Genomic DNA, 25,000 nt, shown 5'->3' with positions numbered 1-25,000 from the left:
TCAGAAGGAGGATCATCTGCTTCTGAACTGTGGTTGGCCATGGAAAACTGAAACCCTAGAAAGTGAAATTGCAGATGAAGGGGGGGAACTGCTGTATATTTACTCTCAATCAGAAATTATGGAAAACCTATACTTTCCTTGAAAATAGTTTAAAAAGTCATTTTTACAATTATTAATATAAAATTATTAATAAATAAGCTAATAACAATATGCTTCTCATTTTTTATAGCAGACATACAGTAGAGAGACTGTAAAAGAAAACAAGGTTGTCAATGTGGAAAAACCTTCAGCCAGATTCCATATCATAATCAGAAGAAGAAAAGTCCTACTGGAATAAAACTACATAAATGCGCTTTGTGTGGACAAGTGTTCAGGCATCATTCATCCTTTAACAAGCACATCTGATCTCACACTGGCCACAAACCATATGAGTATCAGGAATGTGAAGAGAAGCCTCATAAGTGTAAGGAATGTGGGAAATCCTTCAAGTATCGCCAATCCATTCGAATGCATGAAAGGACACACACTGGACAGAGGCCCTATGAATGTAAACACTGTGGGAAAGCTTTCATTTGTCACAATTACTTTCAAATTCATGAAAGGGCACACAGTGGGGAAAAGCCCTACAAGTGTACAAAATGTGGTAAAACCTTTAGTTATTCAAGTTACTTACGTAAACACGAAAGGACTCATATTGGAGAGAAACCTAGTGAATGTAAGCAATGCGGTAAAGCTTTCAGTTGTCTCAGGTCCTTTCGAATGCACGAAAGGATACACAGTGCCAAAAAGCCTAAGGAATGTACAAAATGTGGGAAAACCTTCAGTTATTCAAGTAACTTATGTAAACATGAGAGAAGTCATAATGGGGAGAAACCCTATGAATGTAAGGAAAGTGGGAAAGCACTGCATTCTTTCACCAAACTTCGAAGATACATGATCAAGCAAAGCGGAGAAGGACTTTATAAACGTAAGGAGTGTGAGAAAGCCGTCAGGTGTCCCAGATCCTTTCAAAGACATGAACTGGGGACGCCTGCGTAACTCAGTCAGTTAAACGACCGACTCTTAGTTTTGGCTCAGGTCATGATCTCGCAGTCATGAGATCAAGCCCCACATTGGGCTCTGCACTCAGGGCGGAGTCTGCTTCAGATTCTCTGTCTCTCTCCCTCCACCTCTCCCCCAGCCCTGCTTGCACATGCTTTCTCTCTCTCTCAAATAAATGAATAAATAAAAAGTCTTTCAAAACAAAACAACAACAAAAACCAAAGACATGAACGGGGCACACAGTGGAGAGAAGCCCTATGAATATAAGGAATGTGGTAAAGCCTTCCTTTCTCCCAGATCCCTTGAAAAATACAACAGAATACATAATGGGAAGAAACCTCATGAATGTAAGGAATGTGGTAAAGCTTTCTGTTATCCCAGTTTCCTTGGAAAACATGAAAGAAGTCATAGCGGGGAGAAACCTGTGAGTGTAAACTATGTGGTAAGGCCTTCAGCAGTCACTATGATGTTCAAAAACATGAAAGAACTGGGCGCCTGGGTGGCTCAGTTGGTTAAGCGACTGCCTTCGGCTCAGGTCATGATCCTGGAGTCTCTGGATCGAGTCCCGCATCGGGCTCCCTGCTCAGCAGGGAGTCTGCTTCTCCCTCTGACCCTCCCCCCATCTCATGTGCTTTCTCTCTCATTCTCTCTGTCTCTCAAAAAAAAAAAAAATCTTAAAAAAAAAAGACGCTATACATTAAAAAAAAAAAAAACATGAAAGAACTCACACTGAAATGAAACTCTATGAATGGAAACTCTATGAATGTGGGAAAGCCTTCATTTATCCTTCAGGTGTTCAGTCACACATGGTAATCCACACTGGAGATGGATCTTATAAATGTAAGGCATGTAAGAAAGCATTCGCTTCTCCCAGGACATCACAAACATGAAAAAACTCACACTGGAGAGAAACCCCATCAATGTAAAAATTGTAGTAAAATCTTCAGTCATCCCAGCTCCTCACGAAATCATGAAAGAACTCAAACCTAAGAGAAAGTCTGTGAATATAAATAATATGGTAGGGGCGCCTGGGTGGCTCAGTCAGTTGGGTGTCTGCCTTTGGCTCAGGTCATGATCCCAGGGTCCTGGGATCGAGTCCCACATCGGGCTCCCTGCTCAGTGGAGGGCCTGCTTCTCCCTCTGCCTCTCACCCAGCTCATGCTTGCTCACTTGCTCTCTCTCTTTTTCTCTCAAATAAATAAAATTAAAAAAAAAAAGAATATGGCAAAGCCTTCATTTGTTGCACAATCTTTCATGAACAGGTAAGAATGCACACTGGATGGAAACTGTAGAAATGTAGAGAATCTAGGAAAGCCTTTAGTAGACCCATTTCCCTCGGGAAGCCACGAATGAACTCCTACTGGAGAGAACTGTATTGAATATGTAAATATAGGAAAACTTCACTTACCCCATGTCACTACAAAGCCATGTAAGAATGTACACTGGGTACATATTGTATGACTAAAAACTCAATCAAACTTTTGCATTTTTTTAAAGAATTTATTTATTTGAAAGAGAGATTGACAGCACAAGCAGGGAGAAGGAGGGAGAAGCAGACTCCCCGCTGAGCAGGGAGCTGGACGTGGGACTCTATCCCCGGACTCTGGGATCATAACCTGAGCCGAAGGCAGATGCTTAACCAACTGAGCCACCCAGGTGCCCCAACCTTTTGCATTTTAACAAATATTTCAAAGAAGTGTGAAAACTGTATGGGGAAGAAGTCATATTAATGTAAGTAATACGAGTAAGTCTGGTGAACATTAATTCAGGTAGAATGCTGGCAAAAGTTCACAACATGAAAGAAATTTTATGAATATTATACATGCACGGCCCTTATCAGTGACTTATTTTTGAAGTGATTCACTGTAGTATGGAGCTCTGCTCACTCCAAGTATATATTGAGGTGAGATAATCCTGTAGGTGCTATTTAAGCAAGAGTTCTTAGGTTTAATAGGTAAATTTTTTTCCTTCAGTCAGTTGGTAACAATTTTTGTTCCTGTTTTAAAATATGTTGGATCCATGGGTAAATTGAAGTGTATTTCTAATATGCAAGTAGTTTAATTTTTATATAATTTTGTAATCGTTGTCTCAGAAAGGAACACTGAAAAATGACAATTTTGGGGGACAATTGACTGGCTCAGTAGAGCATATGGCTCTTGATCTCGGGGTCATGGGTTTGACCCCATGTTGGGTGTAGAGATTATTTTTTTTTAAAGATTTTATTTATTCATGAGAGACAGAGGCAGAGGGAGAAGCAGGCTCCCCCCTGAGCAGGGAGCCTGATGCGGGGCTCGATCCCAGGACCCCAGGATCATGACCTGAGCCGAAGGCAGACACTTAACGACTGAGCCACCCAGGCGCCCCCTTTTTTAAAGTATTTTTAAAAATATTTATTTGACAGAGAGCACAAGCAGGGGGAGCAGCAGAGGGAGAGGGAGAAGCAGGCTCCTCTCTGAGCAGGGAGCCGGATGTGGGGCTCGATCCCAGGATCCTGGGATCATGACCTGAGCCAAAGATGCTTAACTGACTGAGCCACCCAGGTGCCCCCTGTATTCCTTATTCTTTGTGTTGCCAATCAAGTATCTACTCCAAACCACCACCGCCTGCTAGACTTCCATTTGACCTGAGCAGTAGGGATCTACAGTTGTCTTCACAGTTCAACTTTTTTTTTTTTAATTTTATTTATTTATTGGCAGAGAGACACAGCGAGAGAGGGAACACAAGCAGGGGGAGTGGGAGAGGGAGAAGCAGGCTTCCCGCAGAGCAGGGAGCCCAATGCAGGGCTCGATCCCAGGACCCTGGGATCATGACCTGAGCCGAAGGCAGACGCTTAATGACTCAGCCACCCAGGTGTCCCCACCACAGTTCAACTTTGAAGACCCAGCATAGTTTGGATTTCCTGCAAGCCGTCATGTGTCCACCAAGAAACAGATTTATACAGTCGTGGTTGAGAATGTTCTCTGAAGTGCTGCTCCCCTCTTCTCTAGATAGTATTTATATAAGCTCTAATTTGTATAGTTAACACCTTGTTCTCTTAATACCACTAGTGACTTGTGTTCTTCACTCTGCTATGACAGCTCACTGGTGCAGTCCACAAGAACTGTGTGGGAGTTCCTTCTCCTACTGCACTGTGCAGTGACTGCTGTGTGACCCAGTCCTTCCCTGTGACAAGTGACACCTTCCTCATAACGGGCAGATTCTGGGTGTTTCGTGTTATGACTCATAGCTGAGTGTCATCCCTCAGTATATTCTCAATTAAGTTGGAGTCTGTGTGATTAAAAGTATGTGCATGTCGGGGCGCCTGGGTGGCTCAGTTGTTAAGCGTCTGCCTTCGGCTCAGGTCATGATCCCAGGGTCCTGGGATCGAGCCTGCATCGGGCTCCCTGCTCCGTGGTAAGCCTGCTTCTCCCTCTCCCGCTCCCCCTGCTTGTGTTCTCTCTCTTGCTGTCTCTCTCTCTGTCAAATAAATAAATAAGATCTTTAAAAAAAAAAAAGTATGTGCATGTTTTCCCCTAATGAATATTTCTGTATTTTTTCCTTGGAAATATTATCTGTTTTCCATGTCTTCCTATGCTAAGAAATATGTTTCTTATTTCCTCTGGGGACATGTTAACATTTCCTATTGTAATTATGAATTCCCATGTCAGCTTGTAGCATTCATACATTCTAAGTCAATATTATCACCTTCGTAAAAGTTCAGGCATTTCCCCCCCCTCAAATGTTCTATTTTATTTTTAAACTTATATGTAACCAATATAGTTGGTTTTTTTTTTTCCAAACAAAAGGCCTCACATATTTATTTATTGCTAAACCAACCTACTGGTGCAGAAGCATAGTAACAGAGAAGAATCATTTCCCCAATAAAACATGTCTACTGTTCAGGTGGTAAGGATGTTTACAGAGTGATAGGATACAAGCACGTGACCTTCACATAACTATGTTGGCCATCTTGTGTAAGATCGTTTACAGACCTAGCTTGGTTCTCTCCAATGCCTCTTCGTGGAGTTGTACCAGATTTTATTTTTTTAAGAGATTTTATTTATTTATTTGACAGAGAGAGAGAGCACAAGCAAGGGGAGCAGCAGAGGGAGAGGGAGAAGCAGGCTCCCCACTGAGCAGGGAGCCCAACGGGGGGTTTAATCCCAGGACCCCGGGATCATGACCTGAGACGCTTAACCAACTGAGCCACCCAGGCGTCCCTGTTCGTTCCAGATTGAACAGGCCAAATTCAGCTGTTCAAAGGAGAGGCATGGGGAATAACTAACCCTTCATTCAGTAGGCTTTGTATATGGTTTCATTCCTTCAAGGGTCTGTGCAATTTCCACTGGGCCATATTAGTCGCTTTATTTGAAGTATAAGGTTCATGGAGTCCCATCTTTTTCAAGATCATTTGTAAGTGGCAATGGCTTACCTTAATTTTAGTTTATGAAGCATTTGTTCAGAGCTTCCCAGCTCACTATGGGATATTTCAGGACAATGGGTGCTGTGACCATGGGGGTTTACACAGGACCATACTTCTGATGGTCAAGGAGAAACAGCTGCTCTATTTGTCCCCTATATACTAGTCAGTAACAGCCGTGAGATCATCCAGGATACCCTGCTTAAATGGAGGGGGATCCCAGGTATACCTGTAATTTAAGACCTAGTATTTTAATTTTATTTTATTTACCCCTCTCCCAGGGGCACTCAAAACCCAAAGGGACAGAGAATATTAAGTAGCCTCCAGGTTCATCGCGACCCAGACACAGGCTCGATCTCAAGAGCTGGACGTTTAACCAACGGAGTCACCCAGGCGCCTTGAGACCTAGTGTTGATTAACTGAAAGTTTCTGAATTAGTGCATTGCCTTATGCCAGATAGCAAAATTAATCCAGAATTTATGTTGTAGAGGCTAAAAGTCAAGCAATGTACCTTTATGTGCTGGATTTACAATTTTGTCAAATTGTGGTCTTTTGTTTCCGTATTTTATCTATTAGTTCCTTACCCTTGACCATCCCTGTTTTGTTTTCTTTGTCACTGGATATACTTCAGGGGAGCGGGTGTCCTCTCTACCCTGGTATTTATACATTTTTCCTCCTCAAACCACTGCATCAGGGTTAGGAGCCTCTCTCCCATGACAACCAGTGGCTTTACTGGGTTTACGGACCATGGGCTTCTGTCAGCTTTGAACTAATCCCTTTGCTGTGCCCGGGGAGGGGACCATGAGTGTCGCCCCCTGGAGCTTGGGCTTCGGATCTTTGCTGCAGTAGAGGCCTTGGCCTCAGAGGGACTGAGGGTCCTGACGAGCTTCCCGAGAGCAGGAGTGCGGACCCAGCCCGCCATCTGCTGGCTGCCTTTGACCTTCTCTTTCTCTAGGTAAATGACTATCTCAGGAGTGACCACCCAGTGGGCCCCCCTCTTGCACAGGATAGAGTCCTCTCTGCCACCCCACCCTCTGTCACAGCGTCACCCTAACACAGATATAAACCAGCAAACACATCAGCCCGGGACCACCTGAAGGAGGGCCTCGATCTAACACTCCTGCTCCCACATGCCTAGGGCTTCTGTAAACTGCCCACTCTGGTCGGCCAAACACAGAACTGAGGCTTGGTAGGGTCACGCATGCGACACGGGGCAGCACAGGTCACAGCACGAGCTCCCCAGCCCCGAGCGCCCGCGGAACATGCCGCCATCAAGCATCAGAGCAGCTGAGCAAGTCAGAGCAAGAGAAGCAGACCCACAGCATAGCAGTCACGTGTGGACGTGGCTCACAGTGCCAGTAATTATGGTCACCTGCACAGGAGTCGTTCAAGTGTTGAGATCGATGACAGTGAACACCCCACCCCATCACACACACTCAGACGGTGGTAGCAAGAGGCTTAGGACTCACAGAAGTATCGGGGAAGGTAGGCAAGCCTCTCAAGCAGCTCTGAAATGGCTTCAGAAAGCCAGCAAGGAAGGAGGGGCGCCTGGGTGGCTCAGTTGGTTAGCTTTGACTCAGGTCATGATCTCAGGGTCCTGGGATCGAGCCCCACGTAGAGCTGCATGCTCAGTGGAGAGCCTGCTTCTCCCTCTCCTCCCCACTTGTGCTCTCTCTCAAAATAAATAAATAAAATCTTAAAAAAAAAAAAGGAAGCAAGGAAGGAGAGCTGGCTGGGTGTTCACTGTGTGTTGGGGGTGGGGAGGAGACCAGCTCCTCTAGCTGGGAGCACAAGGGGCAGGAACGGGGGTTGTGGCACAGACAGCGGGGTGAGGCTTAAGCTGTCAGCACTCAAACACCCAAAAATACAAAGCCTGACTGCTTATTATGAGGAACAACGTGGGTAAGAAAAACATGCATTCACAATTGCTTGATTTTATAAAAAGAAACACAAACAGGAGTCAGTGTCAGTATTCTCTAGAGACACATACAAACAAAAACTGATCCCAAAATGCAATATGTACCTGAGAACTTAAATACATTCATCTCCCATCTTGAGGTTCTCTTGCTTAAATGGAACACAAATTCTATTTGGTTTCCCTCATTTTCTAGCTTTCCCCACACCCTATCTCTCAATCAACTTATAGTTTAGCAGCCCAAGTGCTGAGGGAAACCAGAGCCAAAGGGCTGCACTATTTATCAGGAAAGGAAGCCAGGAGGGAAGCCTGGGAGGCTCAATCGGTTAAGCGTCTGCCTTCGGCTCAGGTCATGATCCCGGGGTCCTGGGATCAAGCCCCGAATCCTTGCTCAACCAGGACTCTGCTTCCCCCTCTGCTTTCCATTCCACCTGCTTGTTCTCTCTCTCTCTCTTTTTTTTTCCTCTCTCTCTCTCTGACAAATAAAATCTTAAAAAAAAAAAAAAGGAAAGGAATCCAGGAAACAAACATTGGACTCAGCACAGATGAGCAGCCCACTTTCCCTAGGACAGAAGGAAATCCACATTCAGAAGGTTCCACGTTCTAGACTCTCCTGATGGGGACAGATGCCCTGGAGTGGGTGGGTCAGTCCCTGGTGAGGGAGGGTAGGGGCACCTAAGCAGCCACGGGAATGAACCCTGGGAGCCCCGCACACCATCCTCTCCCAGGGGCATAAAGGAACCGCTCCCTCCCTCCTTGCTTGGGGCGGGGGGGGAGCCTGCTTCTCCCTCCGCTTCCGCCGGCTGCTTCCGCTCCTCGTGCTCTCTCAGACAAACAAACAAACAAATAAATAAATATCTTTAAAAAAGGATTCAGTTCAAGCTTCTGCCCCAAATAACCTCCCCAGTCATTGACCCTAATCCGGAACACAGAACTTTCGGACTTTTTAGTGTAAACAATTTACACCCCGAGTTCCCCTATTCTAACTCATGGGAATTATGAGGCTTAAGGGAACCTCAGTGGCAACTTCAGAAAAGGCACAGGTGTCCTCCCACCCCACCCCACCCCTACAGGTGCATCCCCAGCCGCCCAGGGCTCGGTAGCTTCTCTGTATAAAGGGCTCTTTCTCAGGTGGGTGTGAGCAGGAAGGACACCTGCAGGGGGAGGCTTCCTCAGGAAGAACAACTGGGTCCTCAAGTACTTCCCTCTCCAGGCTCAAGTTGGGGGGCGGGGCTTAGCTTACAGCCCTGAGGCTTTGGCTCCACCCCCTCTGGAATTGTTTTGGACCATGAATGTTATTTTATTTTTTGAGATTTTAATTTTAAGTAATCGCTACATCCAACGTGGGCTGGAACTCAGAACCCCAAGATCAAGAGTCATATGATGAGTGTTATTTTTTAAATTTTATTTATTTATGTATGTATTTATTTATTTTAGATAGTGGGGAGGGGCACAAGAAGAGGGGGAAGGACAAGCAGTCTCCGCGCTGAGTGCAGAGCCCCCACGAGGGGTTTGATCCCGGGACCCTGAGATCCTGACCTAAGCCAAAACCAAGAGTCACTCAACCGACTGAGCCACCCAGGGGCCCCATGATGAGCGTCATTTTAAACAACACAAACCCAGAGTTTGAACAATCCAGCACAATTTCTGTGGAAAGAGGGAAGAAAATTGTAAGGCACTTTGCAAACTCAGCAAGAAAACCCCCAAGTATCTATTGCATTCTGAAGGGAAAAATAAGTCACATTATTATTTCCATTGGGAGAAAATTTTTATACACTGTTCATCATACGTGAACACTTAAGTCTGCAAATCTAAACCCTTTAAATCCTTTTGAATTCAGCCAACTATTCTGACCTCAGCATAGTTACCAACAGGATCAAAGGAAGAATAAAGGGAGATAAATAATATTTAATACATGCAATGTAATCTTGGAATTTTTCCCCCCTGAAATTCACCTATTTGCCTCTTTGCGAATATTTTACACTGTTTCAAGCTGTGATTAAATAAATTTTTGTTTATTGAAAAGCTGAGACTAAAGTTAATCTTATAACTCAGGGGTGCCTGGGTGGCTCAGTGGGTTAATCCTGGGCCTTCAGCTCAGGTCATGACCTCTGGGTCCTGGGATCGAGCCCCACATCGGGCTACCCCTCTCCCTCTGCCCCTCCTCCCTATTTATGTTCCCCTTAACTCTGCGGGCTCTCTCGCTCTCCCTCTCAAATAAATACATAAAAAATTTAAAAAAAAAAGGAAATAAATCTTATAACTCAGGTTGGGTCAGCGCTGACAACACAGGTCACCGGGAAAGTTACAAAGACGAACTTCCACCTAGAGACTTCCCACAGGATGTCTGTGCGCAGGAAAAGATCCTGGGGGGAGAGGCACAGGATTTCATACACCGTAGTTCCAGATGATTATTCTCCTCGTTTCTCTCAAGTAAAATATCTACAGACAAAAAGCAAACCTGTTTAAAGAGAGTCATCCACTGACTGTGGGAAAATGATCAAAAAAAGATTGGGACTGTTGGAAATGCACCACAAAAGGACAAAAAAATTGACGGTGCTCTGAATCCGAGAGGGGAAATTGGCTCCTGGGACGGTGGGGAAACACCTGGGAATTCAGAGATTTATTGCCAGTCCAAGGAAAGGACAGGCTGGGGGACAGGGTCGTGGATTTGACCCTCTGCTTCCCAAACATCGGAAACACTCAGGAGAAAATGTGTGCCCCTCGGGAGAAAGGGGAGACTGGGGACCCCACAGTCCACAGCACCTCCCGCGCACGAACCCCGGAGACCGAGTCACGACTGTCCCCTGACGACCCTCCCCGTGGTCACCGCACGATCCGGGCAGACGCGGCCGCGCGCAGGGACGGGACAGGACGCCGGGGTCCCGGCTGCCCGCCCAGCCCGCACGCCGCGCGCCGGAGGGGACTGAGGCCCGAGCGGCGCCACCGGGGACTCGGCTCCGCAGACTCAGCAGAGATGGGACCGGGGTCCCGCCGCCGCCGGTTCCGGCCGTGTCAAACCCGCCCATCAGCCCCCGGTCTTCTGGGCACCCCGGGGAGCATGCTCACCACTCACATTTCTAGGTTCCCTGGGTCCCCCGGCGTCCTTCCTAGGACTGCGACGATCTGTGCACATCCCAGCAGGACAGGCGACCGCAGAGCAACGTGGGGCCTCCTCTGCACCGCCGGGGCTCCTGATCCGACCTTTCGTGACCTTGGACCCCCCTCCCGCGTGTGACAAATGGTCTGGGGTTACCTGTCTGAGCCCAATGGGAGCCGGCAGTAGTCCTCAGGGAGGTTTGCATTGAAACATAATGCTCCACGCCACTCGTGGAACCGTGATCCTTGTTTACAAACACAGACACTTAAAAGTCACCCCACGAGATGTCATAATGAGTCTGACTCCATTTTGATCTTTGTTGACAGTGTTGAGACCTCCACCCACGACTTCGCTACCCCCACTCATTTCGTACTTAGAAAAAGCCTGTGGCCTCCGAAGCCCTGGACTCTGCTGGGAAGTGGGAAACTCGCCCCCTTAACCTGGTCGCCGGGAACCGGGGCACAGAGACGTCACCGTCCAACCACAAGGTAGGAGATGCGCTCATTACATTCTTAGGTGTATGTTTTCCATTGGAAGGAACTTAATTTTAGATCATTTTTAATGGGTTCTTTTGGACTGATAGAAGAAAAAAAAAAAACAAGAAAAGGTTATGTAAATGTGAGCCTGAGAAATATTAATATGCACAAAAGATTGGATTGCAAGACTCTTTTTTTTTTTAAGATTTTATTTATTTACTTGACAGAGAGAGACACAGTGAGAGAGGGAACACAAGCAGGGGGAGTGGGAGAGGGAGGAGCAGTCCTCCCGCCGACCAGGGAGCCCTATGCGGGGCCCAATCCCAGGACCCTGGGACAACGACCCAAGCCGAACGAAGGCAGCCGCCCAACAACTGAGCCACCCAGGCGCCCCTGGACTGCAAGACTCTTTTGCATTACAAAACTTTTAAAGCATTTATCCACTACTGTGAACAAAGGGTTCTGTATCTAGCCAAGCCTTCTTTCAGCTACCAAGTTTGTCGGAAAATGACTTTCAACACAAAGGTAGAGGATTCAGCGCCCACCAGGCCTCTTTCCTCCTAACAAGTGACAACACAGAAACCGCAGAAAAGGAGGGATGGTGGGCACTTAAAATACATAAATAAACATTTAAGATGAAAACAAACATGGGTATGTAGGGGAAGAAGAAATGTCCTTCTTTCCTCGAGGCTTCTTCCATCTGGTTTAGGAATTAAAGTGACATGAGCAGATTAACATGAGAAAAACCAGTTTTATTGTGTGTGCACAGAGGCCCAAATGATGAGACCCAAAGAAAACACAAATGCAGGCAGTTTTTATACATTTTAGACAAAAACACAATACATTTGTGAGGAATTGACGGGATAAAGAAAACATATTTGGAAGTTTTACTTTATTTTATTTTTTTTTATATATCTGCTTTTAAAGATTTTATTTATTCATTTGAGACACAGAAATACAGAGAGAGAGAGAGAGCATGAGCAGGGAGAGAGGCAGAGGGAGAGAGAGAAGGAGGCTCCCCACTGAGCCAGGAGCCTGATGTGGGGCTCGATCCCAGGACCCTGGGATCATAACCTGAGCCAAAGGCAGACGCTTAACCATCTGAGCCACCCAGGCACCCCTGGAAGTTTTAATTAGTAAGGAATTCTAGGGACCTCTGGCTGGCTCTGTTGGAAGAGCATGGGACTCTTGATCTTGGGGTTGTGAGTTTGAGCCCCATGTTGGGTGTAGAGATTACTTAAAAATAAATACGTAAAATTTAAAAAAATAAGGAATTCTAACTGGAATTTGGGCTGAGGTAGTAGATTAAGAAAAAAGTAACAAGGTTTGTTTCTATGGTTTTCTTACCCTTAAAGTCCCCATTTCAGGTGATAAGGATATCTTTTTACTTCTCAGTACAGGGAGGGTACCTTTCATATGGGAGATTTATTTCCTATCGCAGGGGGCGGGGGACAAAGGAGGGGCTGGGTGTCCTTGCACTGTCTGCTTCCCAAGTAGTTCCAATTAATCAGTATGCCATCCTGGCACATTTGGGGGCAGCCTGCCCTGGGCCCCTATTGGTATGGGGGCAGAAGACAAATGTACAAACAGTACACATTCTAACAAGGTAGAAATAATGTAACTGTGAGAGGAAAAGGGAGATAGAGAAATGGGGTATTGATGTGGAGGCAATCCGAGGGAATTTAAAGGACCTAAAACCAAACCTGATAACCAGTTAGATAAGGAAACAAAGAAAAGGTATTAGAAAGAGGTAAGTACGAAGACAATCACTAGAACAAAAATGGAAACTTTCTTTGTGGTATGTCTCTTGATGGGAGGGAGACCCCCAAATATGGGGCGACAATGGAGTGGGAGCCGGTGGTGTGGGCAGTGACAAGAAGTCACCTGAGGCAGAAGAAAGGAGATAGAAGCTTATCGAATACACCTCAAGGGTGCCATGGGCAGGACAGCATAGGAGAAGCTGCAAGACGCAGAGGGTGGGGACTAAAGAGGGAAGGGAAGGCCCTATGACGACATATGGAATTCTCCCCTTTTTGGGGAACTGTGCCTCGTTGTAAGTAGTCCATTGGTGAGTTAGAGCCTATGGATATTTTGAGGTGGTTGCCCAATGGGCCTGTCTCCAGCCAGGGGGTCACTGTGGGCCCTTATGCCTTAATCAAGTTTCCATTGATCAAGCCTGATGTCTAAAAGTGACCAGTCGTTAAGTGTCTTCCTTCGGCTCAGGTCAAGATTGGGCGCCTGGGTGGTTCAGATGGTTAAGTGTCTGCCTTCCACTCAGGTCATGATCCCGGCATCCTGGGATCGAGTCCCGCATCAGGCTCCCTACTCCTTGGGAGCCTGCTTCTCCCTCTGCTTCTCTCTCTCTCTCTCTGTCTGTCATGAATAAATAAATAAAATCTTAAAAAAAAAAAAGAATTAAAAAAAAAAAGATCCAGAGTCCTGGGCGCCTGGGTGGCTCAGATGGTTAAGTGTCTGCCTTCGGCTCAGGTCATGATCCCGGGGTCCTGGGATCGAGTCCCACATAGGTCTCCCTGCTCCTTGGGAGCCTGCTTCTCTCTCTGCTTCTCTCTCTCTCTCTCTCTCTGTCATGAATAAATAAATAAAATCTTAAAAAAAAAAGAATTAAAAAAAAAAAGATCCCAGAGTCCTGGGATCGAACCCCACATCGGGCTCCCTGCTCGGCGGGAAGCCTGCTTCTCCCTCTCCCACTCCCCCTGCTTGTGTTCACTCTCTCGCTGTGTCTCTGTCAAATAAATAAATAAAATCTTTATAAAAAAAAATAAAAGTGACCTCTGGGGCGCCTGGGTGGCTCAGTCGGTTAAGCATCTGACTTCCACTCAGGACATGATCCTGGGATCAAGTCCATCATCGGGCTCCCTGCTGAGTGGGGAGCCTGCTTCTCCCTCTCCCACTCCGCTTGCTTTGTGTTCTCTCTCTCTCTCTTTCTCTCTGTCAAATAAATAAAATCTTTATTTTTTTTTAAGAATTTATTTATTTAGGGCGCCTGGGTGACTCAGTTAGTTAAGCGACTGCCTTCGGCTCAGGTCATGATCCTGGAGTCCTGGGATCGAGTCCCGCATCAGGCTCCCTGCTCGGCAGGGAGTCTGCTTCTCCCTCTGACCCTCTTCCCTCTCGTTCTCTCTATCTCATTCTCTCTCTCTTAAATAAATAAAGTCTTTAAAAAAAAAGAATTTATTTATTTATTTGACAGAGAGAGAGACAGCGAGAGAGGGAACACAAGCAGGGGGAGTGGCAGAGGGAGAAGCAGGCTTTCTGCCAAGCAGGGAGCCCAATGTGGGGCTTGGTCCCAGGACCCTGGGATCATGACCTGAGCCGAAGGCAGACGCTTAACGACTGAGCCACCCAGGCGCCTCTAAATAAAATCTTTAAAACAATAAATAAATAAAAGTGGCCTCTACATTCTCAAATTGCCAAAATAACAGAAAATACCTCATAGAGAAAAACAGAATTTAGGTAATTATAAGCCTTATGATATCTAGAGAAAATGACACCAGACTCATAAAAAGCACACCTAGTACCCACATTTTGGTACCTACTACTATTACTGTATTTTTAATTATTTTTTAAAAGATCTTATTTGAGGGGAGCCTGGGTGGCTCAGTCGGTTAAGCACCTGACTCTTGAATTCGGCTCAGGTGATGATCTCCGGGTGGTGGGATTGAGCCCGGAGTCAGGCTTGGCACTCAGCTCATAGTCCCCTTGACAGCCTCTCTCTCCCTCTCCGTCTGCCTCTCCCCATGCTTGTGTGAGCCCTCAATAAATGAGTGAATGAATGAATAAATAAATAAATAAAATCTTAAAAAAGTAAAAGATCTGGGGCGCCTGGGTGGCTCAGTCGGTTAAGTGTCTGCCTTCGGCTCAGGTCATGATCCCGGGGTCCTGGGATCGAGCCCCACATCGGGCTCCCTGCTCCGCAGGAAGCCTGCTTCTCCCTCTCCCACTCCCCCTGCTTGTGTTCCCTCTCTCGCTGTGTCTCTCTCTGTCAAATAAATAAAATCTTTTTTAAAAAAAGTAAAAGATCTTATTTTTAAGTAAATCTTTACACCCATCGTGGGGCTCAAACTCACAACCCCAAAATCAAGAGCCATATGCTCTACCAACAGAGCCAGCCAGGCGCCCCCCTGCTACTATTACTTAAAAAAAAAAGTAACTCTAGCATATGTACATCCATGTTCATAACAGCATTTATTCACAATAGATAAACCATAGGAGCAGTGCAAGGATAAACAAAATTTGGTGTATTCATACAAAGGAGTACTGTTCGAACTTAAAAGGGAAGGAAAATATGCAGTATGCTACAACATGGGTGAAGATTGAGGACATTATACTCTGTGAAATAAGCCAGTCATGAAAAAAAGATAAATATTGTATAATTCTACTTATTTTTTAGAAGCTTTTATGCTTCTCTTTTTTTTATTTAAGATTTTATTTATTTGTGAGAGAGAGAGCACAAGCAGGGGGGAGCGGCAGGCAGAGGGAGAAGCAGGCTCCCCGCTGAGCAAGGAGCCGATGTGGGACTTGATCCCAGGACCCTGGGATCACGATCTGAGCGGAGGGCAGACACTTGACTGAGCCACCCAGGTGCCCCTGTATAATTCTATTTATATGAGGTACTTATATTAGTCAAAATCACAGAAACAAAAGTATAATAGTGGTTGCCAGGACTGGGGCATGGGGAAGAAAGGGGAGTTAGGGTTTAATAGGTATGGAATATCAGATTTAAAGATGACAATAATTATGGGGCCAGACGGCGTTGATGGCCTCACAACAATGCGGATGGATCTGATCACTGACTCTGCACTTAAAAATGGCTAAGATGGTAAATGTTACGTGTATTTTTTTTAAAGATTTTCTTTATTTATTTGAGAGAGAGAGAATGAGAGATAGAGAGCATGAGAGGGAAGAGGTTCAGAGGGAGAAGCAGACTCCCTGCTGAGCAGGGAGCCCGATGCGGGACTCGATCCCGGGACTCCAGGATCATGACCTGAGCCGAAGGCAGTTGCTTAACCAACTGAGCCACCCAGGCGCCCTGTTATGTGTATTGAACACAATAAAAAAGGAACAAAAAAGGAACTGAGGTGGGAAACAAAGGCAGAAGAGAAATTATTAAATTGCCTTACTACCTACAGCCCATTGACAAATCCTTGAAACAGGCAGAGTGACATTCCTCTAGGGACTCAACTGCCTGGGTGTTAATACTTTGCTAAGGGCAAAAGGCAACCTTAGCCCAAACACCAGGATCCTGTAAGTCTACTCTAACATATAAAAATTCCTTTAGAAATTTCCTTTATCTCTAAACCCCTCAAGGTACGTGTTGGCAGTCATTCCCCCAAGCAAGTGGCCCACCGATATACATCTGAAGGGTCTCCTGACTAAGGTTTTATTAGGCGTTAATAAATGACCTTTTCCCAACAAGAGCTAGCCCCCTCAAGGTCCTGGAAACCTTGCCTCCAAAATTCCTTAGAGACTTACGCTATCCTTAACCCCCTCCCAACTTGAAAGTATATAATGGGCCACTCCTCATGACCCCAGTGCCGCTCTTTCTGCCCACGGGTCCTGTCCCCGGGCTTGAATAAAACCACCTCTTTGCACTAAAGACATCTCAAGAATTCTTTCTTGGCTGTCGGCTTCGAACCCTAACATCTTTTCCTACATCAGAACCATGACATTTTAGAGAAATTGCTGACTGTAGACTGGGAAGGAAATACAGCAGGTGAGCCTGGAGCATCTTATAAAATTGGAAGCCAACTGAGAGAGCTCCTAAAGGCCAGAGCTGGAATAATTTGAGCAAGAAAAGAATGTCATATTGGGTTCTTTTTAAAAATTTTTATTTATTTGTCAGGGGGCGGGGCACAAGCAGGGGGAGTGGCAGGCAGAGGGAGAAGGGGTGGTCCTGGCTCAGCGGGGAGCCTGATGCGGGACTTGATCCCAGGACCCTGGGATCATGAAGGGCAGACGCTTAACTGACTGAACCACCCAGGCGTCCCGTCATATTGAGTTCTTTTTTTTTTTTTAATTTTTTAAATTTTTTTAAAGATTTTTTTTTTTATTTATTTTATTTGAGAGAGAGAATGAGAGAGAAAGCACATGAGATGGGGGAGGGTCAGAGGGAGAAGCAGACTCCCCGCCGAGCAGGGAGCCCGATGCGGGACTCGATCCAGGGACTCCAGGATCATGACCTGAGCCCATGGCAGTCGCTTAACCAACTGAGCCACCCAGGCGCCCCGTCATATTGAGTTCTAATCCAAAGTATAAAACAAATATCCTTGATCCATGCAGTTTATTGAATGAGTGGCTAGAAACATAAGTGCAGGAGATGAGTGAATATCCCATACAGAAAAATTCCAAATATTGTAGGGAGATACTCCTCCTGAAGGACATGAGGCATAACTCCCACTCCTGAAGTGTGTGGTCTCTGCATAATGGATACTTTGCAAAGAATACAGTATGGAATGGGCACAAGAGTAAACCTTATAATGGCAAAACTTGAGAACACAACCTCGGCCCCGTGTTAAAGGTCAACATAAACCCAGATGAGTCATGTTGAGAATACATACTTGGGATTTATAAAAAGAAATACATATTTGGTCTTTGGTTCCTGGCACGGAGCTCCTAAAATCCCTTGGAATTTGAATTTCCGGGGCCAAAAGCAATAAAGATGTCTCTTGTTACGTTAATGAGGGGACTTTTGAGAAAAGCCCTTAGGTTACCTAAGAATGGGGGCTGGTTGCCAGGGGAAACAATCAGGCGAGTAGAGGGTTGTAATTTTCTGTCCCAGCCCAACCTCCAGGGAGGGGGAGAGGGCCTGGAGGTTGAATCAATAGCCAAAGGCCAATGATTTAATCAATTGGCCCTGTGTAATGAAGACTTCATAAAAACTCAAAAGGGCAGGGTTTGGAGAGCTTTCGGGTTGGTGAACACGTGGAGATTTGAGGAGAATGTAAGGCCTGTAACTTCAGGTCCCTTTCCCCATACCTTGTCTCTTGCATCTCTTCCATCTGGCTATTCCTGAGTTTTATCTTCTTATAATAAAACTTAGTGCAATGTTTCTCTGAGTTCTGTGAGCTATGTTAGTAAATTAATCGTTAACCTTTTTTTTTTCTTTTGGCTCCATAAAAGTACCTCTTAACAACCTGATGCAACTACTTGCACTGTATAGGTCTAACCTTGGGGGCCCACCCGCATCACTGCCTCAGGAAATGAGACACGACTTTGAACTGATCTGATCCATTCTCAGGACCAAGGGACTGGATCAATGAGTTTTGGAGCAATCTACCAACTCATGACGGGTTCAAACCTACATTCTCCAGGGCGCCTGGGTGGCTCAGTCGTTGAGCGTCTGCCTTCAGCTCAGGTCATGATCCCAGGGTCCTAGGATCGAGTCCCGCGTCGGGCTCCCTGCTCAGTGGGAAGCCTGCTTCTCCCTCTCCCACTCCCCCTGCTTGTGTTCCCTCTCTCACTGTGTCTCTATCTGTCAAATAAATAAATAAAATCTTAAAAAAAAAAAAAAACAACCTACATTCTCCAGGTGGCCTAAGATGTTAAAATATCCCACAATATTGAAATCTGAGCAGACTCCTGGGGCCCCCAATTCCTCTGACTTAGTTTTGTTGTGGGAACTTTCAGGTTTGGAACAATGACTAGGGACTGGACTTCAGACTATTGTGTATATCAATATCCCAGGATTTGCTACTATAATCCTATTTTTTAAGTTTTTTTTTTTAAGATTTTTTATTTTTAAGTAATCTCTACACCCAGCATGGGGCTCGAACTCACAACTCCGAGATCAGGAGTCACTTGTTCCATCAACTGAGCCAGCCAGTGGCCCCATATCCTATTGAGATGCGTACTTTCTGGGTTACAACATGTCCTAACCCTGATTTTTAGCGTATCAGCTACATCAGGTAATGTCCTCACCATTGACTCCAATACCCGTGCGTCACAGAGTGGGTTGTAGTGTAAACCCGGACAGGTTTTTGTTTTTTGTTTTTGTTTTTTTTCAAATGCAAGTACGTGATTTAGGTTTTGATCGCCAAGGCATTCACTTCAAAGACGATATTTCAAAGAAAACACATTGCCGATCACGTGACCAGGTAAAAAAAACGAGGCCATCTCCCCCCACGGTGGCTCCTTTGTTTTAGAGATCTTGGTTGATTTCAGTAACCAACCCATTGGGGCACTTGCCTTTTGTCTTCCTGAGCTTTAAATTCCTGCTCTTTTATTTTCAATTCATCAATAACCAATGAACCAGAGAAACCCTAGACTCCCACCCTCATTGAAAGCAGAATCCCTGGTTTGCTTTCTCTCTTTCTCCTGGTGACTTTGCTGTGTGGCCCCAGGTGTGCTGTGTAATTTCCAGGACTTGTAAGTAATAAACCTTTATTTTTTCAAAGTTTCCAAATCAATGTTGATGAAGGGTATCTTGCAATTATAATAAGAACCACAGGATTCAGTCCAGTCGTAACCTTGGTTTGGAAAGGGGAATGTCTGTGGGAAGCTCACCTGGGCCCAGGTGAGAGCCCCAGACATTTATAACCAATAGCATTACTATCAATAAGCTGAGACTGGCACAAATATTAGTGAAAGACAGACAGAGGAAGTCAAATACCATATGATCTCACTTATATATAGAATCCAAAAAAACTCGAAAATAAACCAATGCAACAAAAATTGAGCTCATAGCTACAGAAAAAACACTGGTGGTGGCCAGGGGGTTGTGGGGAAGGGGAAATGGTTAAGCGGGGTAGAAAGGTACAAACTTCTAGTTATAGAATAAATAAGTTATGGGGATATGATGTACAACGTAGTGTCTATAGTTAATAATAGTGTAGCGCATATTTTATTTATTTAAAGATTTTATTTACTTGTTTGTTTATTTTAAAGACCTAGGACCGTGGTCTTTTTAAAAGATTTTTATTGGGGCGCCTGGGTGGCTCAGTTGTTAGGCATCTACCTTCGGCTCAGGTCTTGATCCCGGGTCCTGGGATTTAAAAATCTTTTAGAAACACCACGGAACATCTCTCGGTTAAATAAATAAATAAATAAAATCTTTCTTAAAAAATAAAAGATTTTTATTTATTTATTTGAGAGAGAGTGAGAGTGAGAGAGATCACAGAGGGAGCGTGAGAAGCAGACTCGCCACTGAGCAGGGAGCCCGATGTGGGGCTCGATTCCAGGATCCCGAGATCATGACCTGAGCCGAAGGCAGACACTTAACCAACTGAGCCACCCAGGCACCCATAAGATTTTATTTTTAAGTAATCTCTACACCCAACATGGGGCTCGGACTCACAACCCCGGAATCAAGAGTTGCATGCTCTACCAGTTGAGCCAGGAAGGCTCCCCTGTACTGCATGTTTTAAAGTTGCTAAAAGTCAATCTTCAAAGTACTCATCACAAGAAAAAATAACTGTGTGGTGAGGGATGTTAACTACACTAACTGTGGTGATCATTCCACAATATACACTAATAACAAATAATTATGTTGTATGCCTCAAATTAATGTTGGGGCTAAGGGCAGGAAGTCACTGCAGAAAAACAGCAGCGGCCTGACCCCAGCTTTGTCTCCAGAAAGCAGGACGTAAATCCTCCATGTGAAAGATACCCTCCCTGCACTAGGAGGTAAAGAGACATCCTTATCACCAGAGATAGGGCATTTGAAGCCAAGAAGGCTGCATAAACAAACCTTGTTACTTGCTAATTTACTACCCCAGATTCTGTTTAGAATTCCTTACTAATTGAAGCTCTGGAACATAAGTGTTCTTTGTCTTGTCAATTCCTCACAGACTTAATTGTCTTTTGTCTAAAACGTGTAAAAACTTTCTGCCTTGGGATGCCTGGGTGGCTCAGTCGGTTAAGCATCTGCCTTCGGCTCAGGTCATGATCCCAGGGTTCTAGGATCGAGTCCCGCATTGGGCTCCCTGCTCCACGGGGAGCCTGCTTCTCCCTCTGCCTCTACTTCTCTCTCTCTGTCTCTCATGAATAAATAAATGGAATCTTAAAAAAAAAAAAAAAACAACTTTCTGCCTTGGTCATTTCTTTAGGACTTGATTTTATTACAAAACGTAAGACTTTTTTTCTCTTAATCAGTTTCATATCAATTTCATTCTTAGACCAGCTGAAAGAATCTTGAAAGATAGAAGGACAATTTTTCCTCCTCAACACTAATATAATGTTCTATGTCAATTATACCTCAATAAAAAAATTATTTTTAAAAAGTGCTTGTGTTCCCCAAAATGCTCAGGCCCAGTCTTATATATTTCCCCCCATTTTAAATGTCATGCTGCTATTCTTATGCAGTTTTATAGCTCAATGGCTTAGATGACACCCAGTAAGTGATGGGCATTAAAGGTTTTTTTCTTTTTCTGATCGATGGTGGTCACAAATTGTTTCTACTAGGACTCAGAGGGAAGTCAAGGCTGTTTTACAAATGGAGAAAAGTTTTCAGGAGAAGGTATGACCACACTGCAAAGTTTTAGGGGTTCAACACTGTGATTCTTCTCTTTGGGGTTCCCATAAGCACCATACAGCATCAGTTCTGTGTAATAAGACCCAAGCTGAAAGGCAGTTGCTCTACAATGTGGACATAATGCAGAACTTTTTCTGTTCTGAGCACCACTCAAAACTGGTAATTTTAGGTGTCACCCAGTAAATGAGTCTGAGTAGCAAGCTCAAATGTCTCTAAATCTAAACATTTCCATTGACTTTAGTAACAATCTTAATGGAGGGCAATAACTTTACTCACATTACAGGTGGTACTTCAACGTGTTCTCAGATAACTGAAACCCTAGAAAATGCACAAACATACATGGGCCATGAACATTCGTAGCATTATACCCCAACATCTGATGTGCATGTATCTGTATCCTTTTTGACAGAGATAAGCACTATTGACCTAGCATTGATAAGCATTGTTGACAAGACAATGAACATATGCTGCGGTGACTGCCAAGAAATGGAAAATCATATCTGATGAACAACCCTGGCAGAGAGAGGCGAAGGGCATAAGCTGCATACCAGGTGCCACAAACCTTGTTCATATCTCCCAGGAATGTACCACTATGGGAAACAGCTGTGATTAACATCCCCACCTATTTAAGTTTGTGATGTTCTAAACTCACTCTCTATTGTTTTGTAACAAACAAACATGCAAATTAAAGAGGAAAGTAGTTGGAAAAAAAACCAAAAGCCCCTGTACCTCTCAGGTCTTTGATGATAAAAACTTATCTCTGAAATTCCTCCATGGATAAAGTGTTACTTCTGGGTTACTATCATTATTGGGGAACAGATCAAGAAGCACCCACTTGCATTTCCCACCAGAATATGCCTCAGTAAAGTATTAGGAAACCAACATATATATTTTGCTCAATATGTACATCCATTTCCACTATATATCTTAGGCCTAATGAGCTAATCTGTTTTCATAACTTTATTAGGCATTTATAGTTTATAATTTTTTTAAAGATTTTATTTATTTATTTGAGAGAGAGAGAAAGAGAGAGCACATGAGAGGGGGGAGGGTCAGAGGGAGAAGCAGACTCCCTGCTGAGCAGGGAGCCCGACACGGGACTCGATCCCGGGACTCCAGGATCATGACCTGAGCCGAAGGCAGTTGCTTAACCAACTGAGCCACCCAGGCACCCCTATAGTTTATAATTTTATAAGATTTGCAAATGACATTTGAATGCCTTTATTGAAAAATTTATATTTTTTGATTTATAAAAACAATCTAAATGTTTAATAATATTACCTTTCCCCCTATATTATTGAAAACATTTTCCCAGGTGGTGTTTCTATATCATTTATTATTATCAATAATATAGTTACATTTTTCAGTTTTTCAAATGTATTTATCTTTTATCTACATTTTTTTCCTTTGTAGGCCATGACTTTCACTGCCAAACCATACAAAAATACTTTTTTAAATTATTTTAAAGATTTTATTTATTTATTTGAGAGAGAAAGAGAGAACCCACAAGCAGGGTGAAGGGCAGAGGGAGAAGCAGACTCCCTGCTGAGCAGGGCTGAGTGGGGCTCAATCCTGGCATGACCTGAGCCGAAGGCAGACACTTAACAACTGAACCACCCAGGCACCCCAAAGATACTTTCTGATTTTTTTTTTTTTAGTTTTTTTTTTTTGTTTTATCTTTCTGAACATTTGACTCTTTAATCCATATGAAATTTATTTGGATATAGCAGATAGGAAAGTTATAGACTGGCACAATTTATCATATATTTTGCTACATCCTTCTGTCTATGACCTTCAAGAGTTCATCTGACTAGTCCAGTTTCTCAACATTGACACTGCTGACCTTTTTTATCAGACAATGTTCTTTGTCAAAGGGAACACGGGTGTTAGAGGATCCCTAGGACGTCTTCAGCAGCACAACCACCTCCCCAAGTCACGACAATCAGAGGTGTCTCCAGGTATTGCCAAATATTCCCGAGTGGCACAACCCCCTCCTTGCCCCAAGACAAACAACCAGTCAGTTCCTGTGGTAGCAACAGACCATTAAATGATCGTTTCTCATATTTTTGTACTTGGTGCATCTGGGGAAACTTGAACTTTGTTCTTTATTTACACTAATTTGCTGACTATACTTTGGACTTATGTGCAGAGATATCATTTAGAATTTTTTCATTATGGGGCAGAAAATAAGATCCTGAGGCAAATTTGATTGGAAATTTCTTTAATTTTGTGGCTGTCTGTAGGGAGATCTGCATCATTGAGTTCGGGAGTCTTCCACGCACTGAAGTCGATTATATTACCGTGGAGGTGATGCTTCTGTTGCTTCATTAGGAAACACTAAACTTCTCTCCACATAGAACCTGCACATGGTATAAGACTGCGACCTCCACATTTTATATATATTTTTCAACATGTGTTTTTAGTCCAATAATCTATGTTATGTGTATGGTATGTATTTATACAAAATGACTCCCTCAGCAGTAGTAGTTTTCCAGTTATTTTATCTATAGTTTGCTAAGTAAACAATACCATCACCTCCAATAATAATATTGGCTTCTTCCATCCTATTCTTCATATTGGTCATTGTGTTTTCTGACATGAAGTTAGAAATGAAAACTATGATAAGTAATTGGAGTGTGGATAAACATCTTTGGATTTTGGTTTGGTTCCTCCTTTCAATGGGAGACTGCTCACACACCGTGTTCTTCATCATGTTGTGCCCCCAAACATCTTGAATGAGTCCTAGGCTGGCCTGGTACTCAGTGTGTCTGAAAGTGACCACAAGAGGTGAGAACCAAAGTGATTAACACTACTGTGGCACCCTCCTCAGATTTCAACCAGGGGCCAGTGAAATCGATTCCATAGTGGGGATTTGAATAAGGCTAGAGGGGAAGAATAAAGATGTTTCTGAGTCACACAAAGGAGCCCACTCTAGGCAATGAACCATTTGTCCCAATTTCCCAATCAGGTGAAGTGTGTTCAGTGGCAAAGCTTGGTCTGAGTCTGGCAGCCTGGTGCTGAATCTGAGCACCCCTACTGATGGCCTTTGTAATGTGAGACAGGTCACTTCACCCGATGTCGCAGTTTCCTCTCTCATCAAATGGGATTGTATTAATACTTCCTTACTAAGAAGTCTGTGAAGATGAAGAACAATGAGCCGATCCACCTATGGTGCTGAGTGGAGTGCCTTACACTTAGTAAGCTTCCCTAATGTGTCTATTATTAATGTGAGCATTCCTGTTACTACTCTCATCGTCATTGTCCTCATTGTCTCTATAAAGATTTAGGATTAGGAAGCAAAACTTCTCTTAATGGTGTCTATGACATTTTACACTGCAGATGAATTGATGTCCCTGGAAATGTAAGAGTGCACCTGGCCTGTGAAACTTCTGAGAGGTAATGCCTTTAATAATATTCTGTGATGACACTATTTTGATTTCTTGTTTGAGTGGTACTTTCCCATACTTTCAAACCTTCACTAAGTACATGGTGTGATTACTCGGTTTTGGTAATTCAAGCCTTCTCCACCAGATAGAACAATTTGGTTGAGAGGCACCTGGGTGGCTCAGTTGATTAGGCA

The 25,000-nt window shown here is 44.2% G+C and overlaps 1 pseudogene; it reads left to right on the top strand.

Annotated features, from left to right (window-relative positions):
• The first annotated feature begins 209 nt into the window (after nt 1-209).
• Nucleotides 210-4,271, top strand: LOC118356263 (annotated as a pseudogene).
• The last annotated feature ends 20,729 nt before the right edge of the window (nt 4,272-25,000 follow it).

This window comes from Zalophus californianus, chromosome 1 (assembly GCF_009762305.2).
Source record: "Zalophus californianus isolate mZalCal1 chromosome 1, mZalCal1.pri.v2, whole genome shotgun sequence".
In the NCBI taxonomy this organism is placed as follows: domain Eukaryota; kingdom Metazoa; phylum Chordata; class Mammalia; order Carnivora; family Otariidae; genus Zalophus; species Zalophus californianus.
This window is presented reverse-complemented; position numbering and strand designations above follow the sequence as displayed.